This window comes from Thalassophryne amazonica, chromosome 1, assembly GCF_902500255.1.
Source record: "Thalassophryne amazonica chromosome 1, fThaAma1.1, whole genome shotgun sequence".
Lineage (NCBI taxonomy): Eukaryota > Metazoa > Chordata > Actinopteri > Batrachoidiformes > Batrachoididae > Thalassophryne > Thalassophryne amazonica.
The window spans coordinates 3,767,989-3,787,675 of record NC_047103.1 but is presented as its reverse complement, the minus strand read 5'-3'; positions in this window follow the sequence as shown (position 1 = coordinate 3,787,675).

Sequence of the window (19,687 nt, the reverse complement as noted above, 5' to 3'; positions counted from 1 at the left end):
CTGACACAATTTTCAGGTGTCATGATGCCAAACTGTTCACCAACAAGGAAAATGGCTTCTTTGAGGCCAAAAAACCCGTGTAGATTGACACGCAGAAAATTGATCAGGAATTGGCAACTAATCAGACTGATGATCACAATTGATAACGGCATCAATATCATTAAAATCTAATGGGTTCCCTACCCTGGACACGCTGTGAATCCAGTGGTGGTGGGGGTCCTTACCCAACACGAGTTAGCTGCTAACAGTTAGCTGTTAATGCTAAGGGAGGATAATGTTAGCTTTAGCGAGCTAACATGAGTGAGTTAACCTGTAACTTCAGGCAAAAGTTAGAAACTAGCCAACATGAGTTAGCTAATGCTAGGTAAGGCTAATGTTAGCTTTAGCTAGCTAACACGAGTGACTTAACCTGTAACCTCAGGCACAAGTTAGAAACTAGCCAACATGAGTTAGCTAATGCTAGGTAAGGCTAATGTTAGCTTTTGCGAGCTAACATGAGTGAGTTAACCTGTAACTTTGTAACTTCAGGCACAAGTTAAAAACTAGCCAACATGAGTTAGTTAATCCTAGGTAAGTTCAGTGAGTTCAGTGACGTGCGGTCAGGTGACACTGTGCCTCACCTGCCATCATGGAAAGAAAAAAATGTAAAATGAAAAAATAAATGGTTATACTTATCCAGTGACTTGTATTATAAAGTTATTTTCCTTTTAACTTCACCAGTTTATTTATTTTTTTTTTTATTAAAAAATCTCTGAATTTTCACATTTGCCGTTCAAATACTGAGCAGAGACGTGCGCTGAGTCAGCAGCCAGCTGAGCCTCACCTTGGATTGTTCAATCACTGGACTGACTGCTGGCACGCTGTGCAGTCAGACTGTCTCACTGTCTCTCTGTGTGTCACCGTTAAAATGATCAAACACTTGGTTATATGAACTTGAGTTCCATACTGTAGCTGATGTACATAATGTACAGTGGTTTTTGTCAACAGCTGCATGTGTGTGTAATGTGTTTCATGTGTTGAGCGATCACAAAACGGCTGCAAAAATACACCAGGTGAGGCATGCAGTTCTCCTGCCTCATGGTAGGGGGCACTAGTGATCCCAGGGATTCTTTTTGCAGCAACTTCTCAGCTGCAGAATAAGTGACAGCAAACTACAAGAGCAGCCGTTCATTTATTTTTTCATCTCGCTTGGACTTTACTTTCAGAATGGAGGATTACACATCTAAACTGAAACAATTTTCTAAACTGGTCTTTCATTCGAAGCAGGAGGCAATAATTCAAGGACGACGAAAGGCCGGAGCTGAAAGGTTTGTTTCAGACAACAGAAGAGCTGCTCTTTTCAAACGCAGCTGGACACACGTAAAGTCTGGCTGTGTGGACGTCCAGTAAGAAACTGTCTTTTCAACTTTTCCTGCCTTATTTTCTCAACTTGTGACAATGTCTGGACTCAGATGGGATATTGTGACCTGAAGAATTTACAAAGAAGTCTCATCAAACACGAGCGGTCGACAGCTCATATTCAAAGCCAGAAAAGGCTCAAAACATTGAGTCAGATCAGGACTGATGAAGGACGACTTTCTTCCCTGGCAGTGATCTCCACTGAGACAAAGAGACTTTTAAAACTGATGGAAGATAAGGTAAACTTCTACAAGCAAGTCATTGATGCTTTTGTTCAGAAGGAGTGGCACATGGATTTCATTTATAAGTAAAGGTAAAACCATAATGTTTTTTTATATGTGCTTATTTTGTGTGCTACAGTTTGTATGTGTAAAGAATGCTGATACGAGATTTTACACATAAACCCGTTAAGTGCTGCCAGTCAAACGGTGAATAAGCTGTTCTGTGGGGTTCATATGTTTGTAAATCTGATTGTGATGAAGTCAGTGCCTCATCAGCCATCAACCTCACTGCACGTCACTGAGTGAGTTAACCTGTAACTTCAGGCAAAATTTAGAAACTAGCCGACATGAGTTAGCTAATACTAGCTACACACAAACACCCCCGCCATCCAGGCTGCGGTGTTAGCAGAGGTGAACCATCCAGGCTCGCGGTGTCGGCGGAGGGAACCATCCAGGTCTGCAGCGTCAGCAGAGGGAACCATCCAGGCCTGCGAGATCGGCGGAGGGAACCATCCAGGCCTGCAGTGTTAGCGCAGGAGGTGACCCATCCAGGCCAGCAGCATCGGTGGAGAAGGCGAACCATCTAGGCCAGCGGCATCGGCGGAGGAGGTGATCCATCCAGGCCCACAGCGTCGGTTGCATCCGGGGTGGCGACGGCTGCACCCGAGGCTGGAGACGGCTACATCCGAAGCTAGCGGATGCCACATCCGGGGCTAGTGTGGCGACATCTGAGGCTGCGGCGGCTGCGACCGAGGCTGACGGCGTCTCTGACCGAGGCTGGTGGCGGCTATATCTGGGATCAACATCGGGGAAGGTTGGTGTGTGGCGACCAGATTTGTGGTGGTGGAGACCACGAGTGGGAATTCCTTTACAATTAATAGTGGCCTGTACTGAGCTACAGGAGTTAACATGGCACCAACCAGGAAGACAGAGAAATTGGAGGAAGACTTGGAGGAGATAAAGACCTCATTGAATCGTATTTCAAAAGACATGTCCAATTTAGACAAGTTGATGAAGGAGATTAAGGAGCTCCAAAATCTTGTTAAAGAAAAGGACAAGATTATTAAGAAACTTGAGCAACGGGTGGATGAACTTGAACAATATACTAGGAAAGATGATGTTATAATAACTGGTTTGGAAACAAAACATCGGTCGTACGCAAGGGTGGTGGATTCTGGTGGAGCCAGTGGGGAGGATGCACCACCTGAAGAATTACAAACATTAGAACACCAAGTTACAAATTTTTTAAATCAAAAAGGTGTTGTCATACATCGACACTATTTCAGACTGTCACACAATTCCATCCAAAGACAGTAAAAATAAACTACCAAATATAATAATACGATTTATAAGCAGAAAATACAAAAATGAATTATTAAGACAGGCAAAGAATCTGAAAGGAACAAATGTATATATAAATGAGCATCTAATGGAAAAAAAATGCAGATATTGCCAGGGAAGCAAGACCATTAAAAAACAGAAACATATTGTTGCTACATGGGTCTGGAACTGTAGGGTTTGGATCAGAGTGAGAGAAGGGACAAAGGGTATACAAATCAGAGACATGGAGGACCTTACAAAGTACAGACCTGAGTAGACAAATAAATATGATGTCAGTTGGTAGTATGACCAACAAAAAATCAGATCAGCATGGAAACAGATGATAAAATATATGACATAGACACCAATATTGATGAAAGTATATTTGACTTGACTACAATTGGTTGTGAGTATTATACGGAAAAACAATTAAATAGTGAAAAAATTACTGAAGATACCCTGTCACTCATACATATAAACATTCGAAGCTTGTACTATAAAATGTCAAAAATAAAAGATTATTTAAACCAGTTTAAAAATAGATTCAGCATTGTTGCAATCATAGAATCTTGGCTTAAAGATGACCTCATGGCTGATGTTCAAATGGAGGGATATGAGCTATATTTTGTAAATAGAAGAGAAAAAAAAGGTGGAGGTATTGCTTTGTACATAAAAACAGATCTGACATGTACAATTGTAGAAGAAATGACAATTATAGATGTTATAGAAATTGTGACAGTGGAAATTATACATGAAACATCTAAAAATATTCTAATCAGTTGTGTATACAGAGCACCAGATTATTGTGTTGTGAAATTTATGGATAAAATAACAGAATTATTCCATCAAATCAAAAACAAAACGCTCTTTATGTGTGGAGACTTTAATGTTAATGTGGAAAGCTCCAGTTGCCAAAGAGTAAGTGATTTTGTGAATTCAATGAATAGCTTGGGCTTATTCCCTTTGATAACAAAACCAACCAGAATTACATCGCAAAGTGCAACTGTAATTGACAATATATTCACAAATAGAACAGATGAAATTATTAAGAATGGGATATTGATGACAGATCTCAGTGATCATTTACCAGTTTTTTCAATATTTAAATATAAAAATAGGTACAGAAAAAAACTGTTATAATCTTTAAAAGAGATAAGTCAGTAAAAGCCTTAGAGGCATTAAATTATGATCTTTAAAATCAAAATTGGGAAGAGGTTTATGTCGGTGACGTTAATGTAGCATATAGTTCATTCATGAAAATACTGATGAAATCATATAATAAAAATTGTAAATGAATAAAAACTAGTAAGAAAAGAGTAAATAAACCATGGCTGACCAAGGGAATAAAAAACACTTGTGTAAAGAAAAACTGTATAAGTGCTTTTTAAAAATGCAAACAAAGGAAACAGAACACAGATACAAAAAAATATAAAAATAAACTATTGACAATAATTAAGAAACAAAAAAAAAAGATTATTATAGTGAACAATTGAATAAGAGTAAAGATAATATGAGGGCAACATGGGGAATTATAAAAAGTGTGATGGAAGGTGACGGAGTGAAAACAACTTTTCCGAATTACCTTGTCAAGGAAAATAAAGATAAATGATATAAAAGAAGTTGTAAATGAGTTTAATGATTATTTCTCAAAGGTGGGATCAAATCTGGTGGGAAATAAACTAATAGTAGAAGATAAATTAAATACAATTGTAAATACGGTCAGTAGTATTTTTCCTTGACAATGTGGAAAAAGTTGAAATAAGGAATATTGTAAAAAAACTGTGTAAGCAAAAGATCAACTGACTATGAAGATTTAGACATGATGACTGTAAAAAGTATAATAGAAACTGTTATTGAACCATTCACTTACATTTGTAATCTGTCTCTGTCAACAGGAATTTTCCCAGACGAAATGAAAATTGCCACGGTAGTCCCGTTATATAAAAAATGGAGACAAACATTACGTTTCAGATTACAGGCCAGTGTCATTGCTTCCACAGTTTTCTAAAATTATGGAAAAGGTTTTTGTGACAAGGTTGGATAAATTCATTGAGAAACATCATATTTTAAATAATGCTCAGTATGGATTTAGAACAAAACATTCGACAGGTATGGCAATTATGGAATTAACAGAAAATATCAACAGCAATAGATAATAAGGATTATATGGTAAGTGTTTTTATTGACTTGAAAAAAGCTTTTGATGTTATCGATCATTCAAGATTGCTTCACAAGTTACAACAATATGGAATAAGAGGGATTGCACATCAGTGGGTAAAAAGCTACTTAGAAAATAGAAAACAGTTTGTTCAGATAAATAATACTAAATCAGAATTGTGTAATATTATGTGTGGAGTACCACAAGGGTCGGTACTTGGACCCAAACTGTTTATTTTGTATATCAATGATTTTGTGAATATATCTAATGTACTTGGTAGCATTTTATTTGCTGACAATACAACATTATTTTACTCTGGATCAGCTATACAGGAAGTAGCACAAGTGATAAATACAGAGTTGGAAAAAGTGAAATATTGGTTTGATATAAACAGATTAAAACAAATTTCATACTGTTTAATGACAGGGTTAAACAAAATGATGTGTCATTAAAAATAGATGGAATGGACATTCAAAGGGTAAAAGAAACGAAATTTTTACGAGTTATGATTGATGAAGATTTTACATGGAAGTCACACATAAATTACATAAAAGGAAAGATAGTGAAAGCCATTGCTGTTTTGCATGTTAAATGCATGTTTGCAAGTTAAATATTCATTAAATAGTTATGGTTTATTAACATTGTACAATTTTTGATTGTTCCATATTTGACTTATTGTGTAGAAATCTGGGGATCAACATGTACAACTTATACACAACCTTTATTTGCAGAAAAGAGCTTTAAAAGTGATTGGCAACAGTCGATTTAGAGATCCATCTAATCCACTGATCATTAAGTATAGGGTACTTAAATTTCATGATTTAATTGATTTGAAATTACTACAAATAATGTACTATGCGAATAACAATACCTTACCAATACACATTCAAAATATGTTTGAAAAAAGAGTAAGTAGTTATAATTTGAAGGGCACAGAAGTCTTTAAAAAACCAAGATTCAGAACCAAGATAAAGGAACGGAGTATTGCAGTAAATGGTGTAAAATTATGGAACAACCTCAACAAAGAAATCAAAGAATCAAGGTCGCTTAAATTATTTAAAAAACGTATTAAACTTGATGTATTTTGTAAGTATGAAACTATGAAATAAGTCAGTGGGCTGTGACAAAGCCAAAAATGTAATCTGTTAATAATGTTTAGAATGTTTGAAGTTTAAAATGTAATCTATTAGGGATGTAGTCTTTTAAATAATGGTTAAAATTAGGAAAGAAGTCGGTGGCATGTGACAAAGTCATAGAAATGCAATGATGTCGATTGATGATGCTTTGCAAGATTGTATTGTAAAAAAGGGGCAGAATATATAAGACTTGTTCTTCCAAACTGCTCCTTTTCGTTCAATGGTTTGTAATGTTTTGTTAATTTTGCTTTTCTGTTTTTCTTTTAAATGAATGAAATAAATTCTCATAAATAAAAAACTGTTTTGTGTGTAGCTTTAGCTAGCTAACATGAGTTAACCTGAAACTTCAGGTGAAATCTGTCAACACTTGAAACAATCTGTTATCAAACTTCTCAATAAGATAGTTAGCGACTGACGTTAACCTGCCGTGTCCTTTGGTTAGCACCTCGCGCTGGACAGTAAATGAGCCATCGCCGTGATGACTGAGGATCAACATCCTGGAATGTTCAGGTGCAAACACTTCCAGATCGAGGGTGATTTATGGAGATTAGGGTTAACACTAATACGACTTTTTTGTTGTTTGTACACCATGTTTTGTTTTTGAACTCCACATAAAGTTTGATGAATGAGATCCCCGGACTCTTTTTTTTTTTTTTTTTTTTTTACGTGTCAAACAGGCACTTGAGGATGCTCTGGTGGTGTCTGAGGACCGCCCACATTAAGGTGATGTATTAAAGTGTGTTCGCGTGTCGGCTGCACAAACAGGCTCACTGTTAAAGTGATGGATGGTCAGGAAGCGCTGCAGTTTGCCCGCAGATTAATAACCACATTTATCACTTTTACAGCCTCAACAACAATCCGTTTTGTTGTTGTTGTTGTCTTTACCGGAGGCCAATATATTGCCATCAGGTGTTGTGAAGACCTGGCGTCCGTCTGTCTGTCTGTGCTCAGCATAAGTCCAGTTCTGTTACTGCCAGAGTCTTCAAATTCAGAGGGAACATTCTTGGGACACAGACCTTGGACAAGTTCAAAGATGACTAACCTTGTATTTTAAGAGATTAAAAAAATCACAATCTGTTTCAGTGATACCTTCAGAATGGTCAATAGATACCCGGTTGGTATTAGGACCATCTGAGGTTAAGGTAGGATGGCCTGATGTCGATCTCTGTTGCTTGTATATTGTGTGGTACGAAAAAATTTTAGAAAGGTTAGTTGTAGTAAATATCCTAGGTCAGCGGTGGTGACCAAGTGGTTACTGCGCTTGGTTTCAGTTCAGAAGGTTCTGGGTTCAAATCCCACCTCTGCCACATTTCTCCATGTAATCAATCAATCAATCAATTTTATTTATATATATTTATATGTCATTGAATGACATATCCTGATCAAAAATGACTCCAAGATTTCTCACAGTATTACTAGAGGTCAGGGTAATGCCATCCAGAGTAAGGATCTGGTTAGACACCATGTTTCTAAGATTTGTGGGGCCAAGTACAATAACTTCAGTTTTATCTGAGTTTAAAAGCAGGAAATTAGAGGTCATCCATGTCTTTATGTCTGTAAGACAATCCTGCAGTGTAATGTGGAGTTGCGTCAGGAAGGGCATCCGGCGTAAAACTTGTGCCAATTCAACATGCAGATCCACCTTGGATTTGCTGTGGCGACCCCGAGTGAAAACAAGGGAGCAGCTGAAGAGACTTTCTTTACTAGTTGTAGTAAATATCTTGATTTGTGAGTTCAGCATGTAGTCTTGACTTGAAGGTGTTGATGTTTTCAGCTGTTACTGTGTGGCAGGATAGCTTGTTCCAGATGGGGATGACTCGGGTGGTGAAGAAGTGCTTTTGTGGACCTGTTGTTGGTTGTACCTGTAACTTGTAGGGGTGACCTCGTGTTGGTGCCAGGCTGGTTTTGAAAAGCACCTTGACACCACACACCGAGCAGTCTGATGGGGGCAACATAAAACTATTTTTATATTGTGCCTAAAACTCTCGTGAATATATTCTCTGGGTTTATACACGTTGTTATTGTGTTTATTTTATGTAAACATGTGAGAATCACAGTCTGTCTCTCCATTATTTTCAGTGGGAGCTGCTGTGAGCTACAATCGCTTCCTGATCATGTCTTTCTGGAGGAAAGTGAAGTTTGTTCTTTAAAGTCCTGTTTCTTGTCCTTTACAACACTGTTTGTCCTCTTTGTTCCAGAGTAACATATATATAAGATGTCTGAAATTCAGTTTGCGTTTATTAAATTCCATGCAGGTTAAACGTAGCAGACACGGATCATCTGTAACATTTGTTTTAACAAGTTTTCAAGGTCTCATGGATGCAGTCTCTTATTAACGTGATGAAAAGCATAAAAAATGACATTTCAGTAGTACAGTGGAACCTTGATTTACGAGTTTAATTTGTTCCGTGACCAATCTCGTAAGACAACCTGCTCATATTTCATTGAAAATAACTCAAATAATTTTAATCCATTCCAGCCTTGTAAAACATCCCCAAATCACTCTAAATTATGAAAAAAATTAATGTTTTTATTAACAAACAGACATGTATATTTTACCTGTGCACAATAAAATATATAAAGTAAAAGAAAAAAAAGCTTTCTTAAGTGTTCTTACCTTAGAAACAGATGAATGCGGTTAACGGAGGTGGAGAAGGGAGGGACGGACGTTTGCACACACTGTAAACACAAACTAAACTTAAACTGTAGATCCTTAAAAGGATCATTTGCCCTATTGACGTATCCCATAATCCTTTGTGCGCCAGAGAGACACTGCAGTCAAACAACATAGAGAATCAACACGATGACAGTTGTAAATGAATATTATACTACAAAAGTGTAATTTTTATGCTTTTCATCACGTTAATAAGAGACTGCTGCATGATACCCCGAAAACTTGCTAAAACAAATATAACAAATAATCCGTGTCTATTACGTTTAATCTGCGTGGAATTTAATAAACGCGAACCGAATTTCAGACATATTATATATTAGTCTGGAACAAAGAGGACAAACACTGTTGTAAAGAACAATAATCAAGACATTAAAGAGCAAACTTCACTTTCCCCCAGAAAGACATGATCAGGAAGCGATTGTAGCTCACAGCAGCTCCCACTGAAAATAACGGAGAGACACACTGTGATTCTCACGTTTACATAAAACAAACACAATAACAACGTCTATAAACCCAGACAATATATTCACGAGAGTTTTAGGCACAATATAAAAATAGTTTTATGTTGCAATGTTAATGGTGTTGTCCGTGTGCAGCGGTTAAAGTGCAACGTGATCAGAGCATCTCAGTGCAGTTCTCAATGTTACTGAGATCTCGCAGCGCGGCGACCTCTCTGAGGTTTTGCAGGATTTGAAACATCAATAGGGCGAATACAGACATAACTTTGATTGTAAACTTACAAGTCTTTGGACAAGGAAACAGATTTATCACGTGATGCATTACATCAGAGCTTAACAACCGGATATGCATGTCTCTCATATATTATATAAAAGCTAGTAAGAAATAATAAATTTCATTTATATAGCGCCAAATCACAACAAACAGTTGCCCCAAGGCACTTTATATTGTAAGGCAAAGCCATACAATAATTACGGAAAAACCCCAACTGTCAAAACGACCCCCTGTGAGCAAGCACTTGGCGACAGTGGGAAGGAAAAACTCCCTTTTAACAGGAAGAAACCAGCAGAACCAGGCTCAGGGAGGGGCAGTCTTCTGCTGGGACTGGTTGGTGCTGAGGGAGAGAACCAGGAAAAAGACATGCTGTGGAGGGGAGCAGAGATCAATCACTAATGATTAAATGCAGAGTGGTGCATACAGAGCAAACATGAACAAATTGTAATCTATTAGATAAATATGATTCAAACCACCGCAGCGCAGTGCCTTTAATACCTATGGCATGCTCTAATCTCTGTAATAAAATTTTATGGTCAACAGTATCAAAAGCAGCACTGAGGTCTAACAGGACAAGCACAGAGATGAGTCCACTGTCCGAGGCCATAAGAAGATCATTTGTAATCTTCACTAATGCTGTTTCTGTACTATGATGAATTCTAAACCCTGACTGAAACTCTTCAAATAGACCATTCCTCTGCAGATGATCAGTTAGCTGTTTTACAACTACCCTTTCAAGAATTTGTGAGAGAAAAGGAAGGTTGGAGATTGGCCTATAATTAGCAAAGATAGCTGGGTCAAGTGATGGCTTTTTAAGTAATGGTTTAATTACTGCCACCTTAAAAGCCTGTGGTACATAGCCAACTAATAAAGACAGATTGATCATATTTAGGATCGAAGCATTAATTAATGGTAGGGCTTCCTTGAGCAGCCTGGTAGGAATGGGGTCTAATAGACATGTTGATGGTTTGGAGGAAGTAACTAATGAAAATAACTCAGACAGAACAATCAGAGAGAAAGAGTCTAACCAAATACCGGCATCACTGAAAGCAGCCAAAGAGAATGATATGTCTTTGGGATGGTTATGAGTAATTTTTTCTCTAATAGTTAAAATTTTATTAGCAAAGAAAGTCATGAAGTCATTACTAGTTAAAGTTAAAGGAATACTTGGCTCAATAGAGCTCTGACTCTTTGTCAGCCTGGCTACAGTGCTGAAAAGAAACCTGGGGTTCTTATTTTCTTCAATTAGTGATGAGTAGTAAGATGTCCTAGCTTTACGGAGGGCTTTTTTATAGAGCAACAGACTCTTTTTCCAGGCTAAGTGAAGATCTTCTAAATTAGTGAGACGCCATTTCCTCTCCAACTTACGGGTTATCTGCTTTAAGCTGCGAGTTTGAGAGTTATACCACGGAGTCAGGCACTTCTGATTTAAGGCTCTCTTTTTCAGAGGAGCTACAGCATCCAAAGTTGTCCTCAATGAGGATATAAAACTATTGATGAGATAATCTATCTCACTCACAGAGTTTAGGTAGCTACTCTGCCCTGTGTTGGTATATGGCTTAGAGAACATAAAGAAGGAATCATATCCTTAAACCTAGTTACAGCGCTTTCTGAAAGACTTCTAGTGTAATGAAACTTATTCTCCACTGCTGGGTAGTCCATCAGAGTAAATTTAAATGTTATTAAGAAATGATCAGACAGAAGGGGGTTTTCAGGGAATACTGTTAAGTCTTCAATTTCCATACCATAAGTCAGAACAAGATCTAAGGTATGATTAAAGTGGTGGGTGGACTCATTTACATTTTGAGCAAAGCCAATCGAGTCTAATAATAGATTAAATGCAGTGTTGAGGCTGTCATTCTCAGCATCTGTGTGGATGTTAAAATCGCCCACTATAATTATCTTATCTGAGCTAAGCACTAAGTCAGACAAAAGGTCTGAAAATTCACAGAGAAACTCACAGTAACGACCAGGTGGACGATAGATAATAACAAATAAAACTGGTTTTTGGGACTTCCCATTTGGATGGACAAGACTAAGAGTCAAGCTTTCAAATGAATTAAAGCTCTATCTGGGTTTTTGATTAATTAACAAGCTGGAGTGGAAGATTGCTGCTAATCCTCCTCCTCGGCCCGTGCTACGAGCGTTCTGGCAGTTAGTGTGACTCGGGGGTGTTGACTCATTTAAAGTAACATTCATCCTGCTGTAACCAGGTTTCTGTAAGGCAGAATAAATAATATGTTGATCAATTATTATATCATTTACTAACAGGGACTTAGAAGAGAGAGATCTAATGTTTAATAGACCACATTTAACTGTTTAGTCTGTGGTGCAGTTGAAGGTGCTATATTATTTTTTCTTTTTGAATTTTTATGCTTAAATAGATTTTTGCTGGTTATTGGTGGTCTGGGAGCAGGCACCGTCTCTATGGGGATGGGGTAATGAGGGGACGGCAGGGGGAGAGAAGCTGCAGAGAGGTGTGTAAGACTACAACTCTGCTTCCTGGTCCCAACCCTGGATAGTCACAGTTTGCAGAATTTAAGAAAATTGGCCAGATTTCTAGAAATGAGAGCTGGTCCATCCAAAGTGGGATGGATAACGTCTCTCCTAACAAGACCAGGTTTTCCCCAGAAGCTTTGCCAATTATCTATGAAGCCCACCTCATTTTTTGGACACCACTCAGACAGCCAGCAATTCAAGGAGATCATGCGGCTAAACATGTCACTCCCGGTCCGATTGGGGAGGGGCCCAGAGAAAACTACAGAGTCCGACATTGTTTTTGCATAGTTACACACCGATTCAATGTTAATTTTAGTGACCTCCGATTGGCGTAACCGGGTGTCATTACTGCCGACGTGAATTACAATCTTACCAAATTTACGCTTAGCCTTAGCCAGCAGTTTCAAATTTCCTTCAATGTCGCCTGCTCTGGCCCCCGGAAGACAATTGACTATGGTTGCTGGTGTCGCTAACTTCACATTTCTCAAAACAGAGTCTCCAATAACCAGAGTTTGATCCTCGGCGGGTGTGTCGCCGAGTGGGGAAAAACGGTTAGAGATGTGAACGGGTTGGCGGTGTACACGGGGCTTCTGTTTAGGACTACGCTTCCTCCCCACAGTCACCCAGTCGGCCTGCTCGGGATCTGCGGGAGGGGAACTAACGGCGGCTAAGCTACCTTGGTCCACACCGACTACAGGCGCCTGGCTAGCTGTAGGAATTTCCAAGGTGCGGAGCCAAGTCTCCAATTCGCCCAGCCTGGCCTCCAAAGCTACGAATAAGCTACACTTATTACAAGTACCATTACTGCTAAAGGAGGCAGAGGAATAACTAAACATTTCACACCCAGAGCAGAAAAGTGCGGGAGAGACAGGAGAAGCCGCCATGCTAAACCGGCTAAGAGCTAGTAGCTGCGCTAAGCTAGCGAATTCCTAAAAACACAAAGTGAATAATGTGTAAATAGTTTAGAGGTGATTGAGCAGTGGGAGTGCTTTAGTTAAGGCACGTGAAGATTACACTGTGAAACAAATCGTTATCTAGTTAACTAGATCAATCTAACTGCACAGATTAAACAGCTAACAGATACAGCAAAACACCGCTGTGCTCCGGAACAGGAAGTGATACAATACCACAGTGAGAGCCAACCACCAGTAGAGGCCTTGCGTTAACACTTCTGAAACCAAAAACACTGTTTTTGGAACCTAATAACACCTGTGAATTTATTTTGCGGACTTTAGCATGGCGATGTCACAGGCTGGTAGCTAGCTGCAAAATTACAAACTGTTTCGTTTGTGTGTAAATATATCCTCTTTGTCATATATTATGTAAAAGCAGGTGAGAAATAAACACTTCTTAAACTGAAAACGGCATTTTTGTAACCTGATAATACATTTTGTGGTGCTAGTGTGCACGCTAACGTCCACTAACTCAAAGCTAACTTCCTATGGATTTTGTTGTGTGGGCTGCTGAAGAGGAGGTACTGCTGGCCCACCACCACCAGATGGCGCCCTGCTTGAAGTGCGGGCTTCAAGCACGAGAGGGCGCCGGAACCAGTGGAGTGACAGCTGTCACATCATCACCACCAGCTGTCACTCATCTACGTCAACCACCATAAAAGCCGGACTGCAACTCCACCTCCCCGCCGTGAAATCATCTACCATACAGGTAACTTCTCTGCTGAAGACCTTATGTAATAGTCTGATCTCATTTGCAGCCGTTTTCCTGTGACGGTGTCCTTATCTGCGGTATTGGCGTTTGGTGTGGACTGCGACGGCTTCGCCTCACACCCCAAACCAGATAAGTGGTTTCACAGGAGCTGTACGAGTGTGTGATTGGAGGTGGAGGTTCTCCCTCCTAACTGAACACAGACTGTGGGATTACTGAGTGTGCGTACTCACACTCATCAAACTGTTTCTGTTCTCTGCCAGCAGTACCGGGTCTGACCGCTGAAGACAGTGGCCACCTGGGGCGCAGGGCTTGGCGGCTCCGGTGTTCTTCAGATCCGTTGGTGGTGGAAGCTGTGTGGGTTCCGGCTCTTCTATCACCAGACGTCTTCTATCTTCGAGCCTGCCACACGCCACCTTGTGTATGATTGACATTCCGCACTATTGTTATTGTCTGTACTTCGTTGTGCGCTTCACAACATTAAATTGTTACTTTTTGGCTTATCCATTGTCCGTTCATTAACGCCCCCTGTTGTGGGTCCGTGTCACAACACTTTCCCAACAGGATTTCTCGGCCAGCGTCATGGATCCCGAGGGGCGTCAACCAGCGCTTGAACAGCCAACGGAAGATCGAGGTGCACAGGCGCCAGCAGGAGGCGTGTTAGGTGAGCTGCAGCACATCTTAACCGCCTTTACTGCTCGGTTGGACTTAGTTACCGAGCAGAGCATTATTCTCAATCGAAGGATGGAGGCTCTCACCGCCCAGGTGGAAGAGCATGCTCAGGGCGCTGCTGCAGCACCTCCTCCTGCTGACCGAATGCCAGAGACAGACATTCCACTGGTCGTTCAACGAACCCCCCCACCTTCCCCTGAAGCATACATAAGCCCTCTGGAGCCGTACGGAGGCTGTGTGGAGACGTGCGCGGACTTTTTGATGCAGTGCTCGCTCGTCTTTTCACAGCGTCCCGTCATGTACGCGTCAGACGCTAGCCGGGTGGCTTACGTTATAAATCTGCTTTGAGGAGAGGCACGCGCCTGGGCTACGGCGCTCTGGGAGCAGAATTCACGGCTCCTAACGATTTACACTGAGTTTGTGAGGGAGTTCCGACAGGTGTTCGACCACCCTCATAGAGGCGAGACCGCTTCAAGCGTGCTGCTGTTGATACGACAGGGGTGTCGGAGCGCAGCGAAGTATGCAGTCGACTTCCGCATCGCGGCAGCACGAGCCGGCTGGAATGCTGTTGCGCTCCGTGCCGCCTTTGTAAACGGACTGTCTCTGGTCCTTAAGGAGCACCTGGTGGCGAAGGACGAGCCACGGGATTTAGATGGGCTTATCGACCTGGTTATACGGTTAGACAACCGATTAACAGAACACCGACGGGAGCGAGACGAAGGGCGTGGTCAGGCACAAGCCATCCCTCTTCCTCCCGGGTCCGAAAGGGAGCCGACTTCCCCACGCTCCACATCCAGGGCTCTCCACGTGACGACAGCTCCCCCTGCTGACGTTGCTATGGAAATGAGCAGGGCCAAAAAACGATCAGATCAGAGACAAAGGAGGCTGATCCGTGGAGAGTGTTTTCTCTGCAGCTCAACCGAGCACATACAGAGAGAGTGCCTCAAACGGTCAAAACAGCAGCACTCGTCCTTAGAGACTGGGCTAAGGGTGGGTCACAATACCCATGCGGGGAAACCCCGAAAATCTGCACGTATCCCAGTCACGATCCTGAGTGGGGATCTAACCCTTCATGCCCCAGCACTGGTGGACACGGGGTTGGAGGGGAATCTGCTGGACAGCAGATGGGCAAAGGAGGTTGGGCTCCCTCTAGTGGCCTTACCGTCACCATTGTCGGTGCGGGCACTAGATGGCACCCTTCTTCCACTAATCACACACCAGACACAGCCAGTGACTTTGGTTGTTTCTGGGAATCACAGGGAGGAGATTGTGTTTTATGTAACACCTTCTACCTCCCGAGTGATTTTGGGTTTTTCATGGGTGTTGAAACACAATCCCCGGATTGATTGGCCGTCTGGGGTTATGGTTCAGTGGAGCGAAACCTGCCACCGGGAGTGTTTAGGATCCTCGGTTCCACCCGGTGTGACAGCTAAGGAGGAGGTTTTAGTCCCCCCCAATCTGGTGGCGGTGCCAGCCGAGTACCATGACCTTGTTGACGTCTTCAGCAAGGATCTGGCACTCATGCTGCCCCCACACCGTCTGTACGATTGTGCCATTGATTTGATACCGGGCGCTGAGTACCCGTCCAGCAGGCTGTACAACCTCTCACGTCCGGAACGCGAATCAATGGAGACCTACATCCGGGACTCGTTAGCTGCCGGGTTGATCCGGAACTCCACCTCCCCGATGGGTGCTGGTTTCTTTTTTGTGGGCAAGAAGGACGGCGGACTCCGTCCATGCATTGATTACAGAGGGCTGAACGAGATCACGGTTCGCAACCGATACCCGTTACCTCTGTTGGATTCAGTGTTTACGCCCTTGCATGGAGCCCAAATTTTTACTAAATTGGATCTTAGGAATGCTTATCACCTGGTTCGGATCCGGGAGGGAGACGAGTGGAAGACGGCATTTAACACCCCTGTTAGGTCACTTTGAGTACCTGGTCATGCCGTTCGGCCTCACCAATGCGCCCGCGACGTTCCAAGCTTTGGTTAATGACGTCTTGCGGGACTTCCTGCATCGGTTTGTCTTCGTATATCTAGACGATATACTCATCTTTTCTCCGGATCCTGAGACCCATGTCAAGCATGTACGTCAGGTCCTACAGCGGTTGTTGGAGAACCGGCTGTTTGTGAAGGGCGAGAAGTGCGAGTTTCACCGCTCTTCTTTGTCCTTCCTGGGGTTCATAATCTCCTCCAACTCCGTCGCCCCTGATCCGGCCAAGGTTGCGGCGGTGAGAGATTGGCCCCAACCAACAAACCGTAGGAAACTGCAACAGTTTCTCGGCTTTGCGAATTTCTACAGGAGGTTCATTAAGGGCTACAGTCAGGTAGTGAGCCCCCTGACAGCCCTGACCTCCACTAAGGTCCCCTTCACCTGGTCGGATCGGTGCGAAGCCGCGTTTAGGGAGTTGAAGCGCCGGTTTTCGTCTGCACCAGTACTGGTGCAGCGTGATCCTACTCGCCAGTTCACAGTGGAGGTGGATGCCTTTGATTCAGGGATAGGAGCCGTGCTGTCCCAGAGCGGGGAGTCCGGTAAGGTCCTCCACCCTTGTGCCTATTTTTCCCGCAGGTTGACCCCGGCTGAGAGAAATTATGACGTCGGCAATCGGGAACTCCTGGCGGTGAAGGAGGCTCTTGAAGAGTGGAGACACCTGTTGGAGGGAGCGACGGTGCCCTTCACGGTTTTCACGGACCATCGGAACCTGGAGTACATCCGGACCGCCAAGCGGTTGAACCCCAGGCAAGCCCGCTGGTCACTGTTCTTCGGGCGCTTTGACTTCCGGATTACATACCGCCCCGGGACCAAGAACCAACGATCGGATGCCCTGTCCCGGGTGCATGAAGAGGAGGCCAAGGCCGAGTTGTCAGACCCCACAGAGACCATCATCCCCGAGTCCACTGTCGTGGCCGCCCTCACCTGGGACGTAGAGAAGACCGTCCGGGAGGCCCTGACACGGAACCCGGACCCGGGGACCGGCCCAAAGAACAAACTATACGTCCCACCGGAAGCCAGAGCTGCCGTTTTGGACTTCTGCCATGGTTCCAAGCTCTCCTGTCATCCCGGGGTGCGCAGGACCATGGCGGTAGTCCAGCAGCGCTTCTGGTGGGCGTCTATGGAGGCCGACGTCCGGGAATACGTCCAGGCCTGTACCACCTGTGCCAGGGGCAAGGCTGACCACAAGAGGACCTCAGGACTCCTCCAGCCCCTACCGGTGCCTCACCGCCCCTGGTCCCACATTGCCCTGGACTTTGTCACGGGTCTCCCGCCGTCCCAGGGCAACACCACCATTCTCACGATAGTGGACCGGTTCTCCAAGGCGGCCCACTTCGTGGCCCTCCCGAAGCTCCCCACGGCCCAGGAGACAGCAGGCCTCCTGGTCCACCACGTCGTGCGTCTGCATGGGATACCAGCGGACATCGTCTCAGACCGTGGCCCTCAGTTCTCCTCTCAGGTCTGGAGGAGTTTCTGCAGGGAACTGGGGGCCACTGTGAGCCTCTTGTCCGGGTATCACCCGCAGACCAACGGACAGGCAGAGCTGGCCAACCAGGAGCTGGAGCAGGCCTTCCGTTGCGTTACCTCCACGCACCCGACGGCCTGGAGCACCCATCTGGCCTGGATCGAATACTCCCACAACAGCCAAGTGTCGTCTGCCACCGGCCTCTCCCCGTTTGAGGTGTGTTTGGGGTACCAGCCCCCATTGTTTCCACTTGTGGAGGGAGAGGTCGGTGTGCCCTCGGTCCAGGCCCACCTCAGGAGGTGCCGCCGCGTGTGGCGGACCGCCCGTTCTGCCCTGTTGAAGGCCCGGACGAGGGCCAAGGCCCATGCAGACCGCCGGCGTTCCCCGGCCCCTGCATACCAGCCCGGGCAGGAGATGTGGTTGTCAACAAAGGACATCCCACTTCAAGTTGACTCCCAGAAACTCAAGGACAGGTATATCGGACCGTTTCCCATCACCAAGGTCCTCAGCCCGGCCGCAGTGAAGCTACGGCTACCAGCTTCACTGCGGATTCACCCTGTCTTTCACGTGTCTCGGATCAAGCCTTACCACACCTCACCACTCTGCACCCCTGGACCTGCACCGCCTCCTGCCCGGATCATCGACGGGGAGCCGGCATGGACTGTGCGTCGGCTCCTGGACGTCCGTCGCAAAGGTCGGGGGTTCCAGTATCTGGTGGACTGGGAGGGGTATGGCCCCGAGGAACGCTCCTGGGTGAAAAGGAGCTTCATCCTGGACCCGGCCCTCCTGGCCGACTTCTACGCCCGGCACCCGGACAAACCTTGTCGGGCACCAGGAGGCGCCCGTTGAGGGGGGGGTCCTGTTGTGTGGGCCGCTGAAGAGGAGGTACTGCTGGCCCACCACCACCAGATGGCGCCCTACTTGGTGTGCAGGCTTCAAGCACGAGAGGGCGCCGGAACCAGTGGAGTGACAGCTGTCACATCATCACCACCAGCTGTCACTCATCTGCGTCAACCACCATAAAAGCCGGACTGCAACTCCACCTCCCCGCCGTGAAATCATCTACCATACAGGTAACTTCTCTGCTGAATCTAAAGACCTTATGTAATAGTCTGATCTCATTTGTAACCGTTTTCCTGTGACGGTGTCCTTATCTGCGGTATTGGCGTTTGGTGTGGACTGCGACGGCTTCGCCTCACACCCCAAACCAGATAAGTGGTTTCACAGGAGCTGTACGAGTGTGTGATTGGAGGTGGAGGTTCTCCCTCCTAACTGAACACAGACTGTGGTATTACTGAGTGTGCGTACTCACACTCATCAAACTGTTTCTGTTCTCTGCCAGCAGTACCGGGTCTGACTGCTGAAGACAGTGGCCACCTGGGGCGCAGGGCTTGGCGGCTCCGGTGTTCTTCAGATCCGTTGGTGGTGGAAGCTGTGTGGGTTCCTGCTCTTCTATCACCAGACGTCTTCTATCTTCGAGCCTGCCACACGCCACATTGTGTATGATTGACATTCTGCACTATTGTTATTGTCTGTACTTGGTTGTGCGCTTCACAACATTAAATTGTTACTTTTTGGCTTATCCATTGTCCGTTCATTAACGCCCCCTGTTGTGGGTCCGTGTCACGACACTTTCCCAACAGATTTAAATTTGTCTCATTAATACCAGCAAATGCACAGAGGGTGATCTACAAATATTCCTTGATTTGCATGACTTCCGCTTTTGTCAAAAGCTCACTTACACGCACACACAAA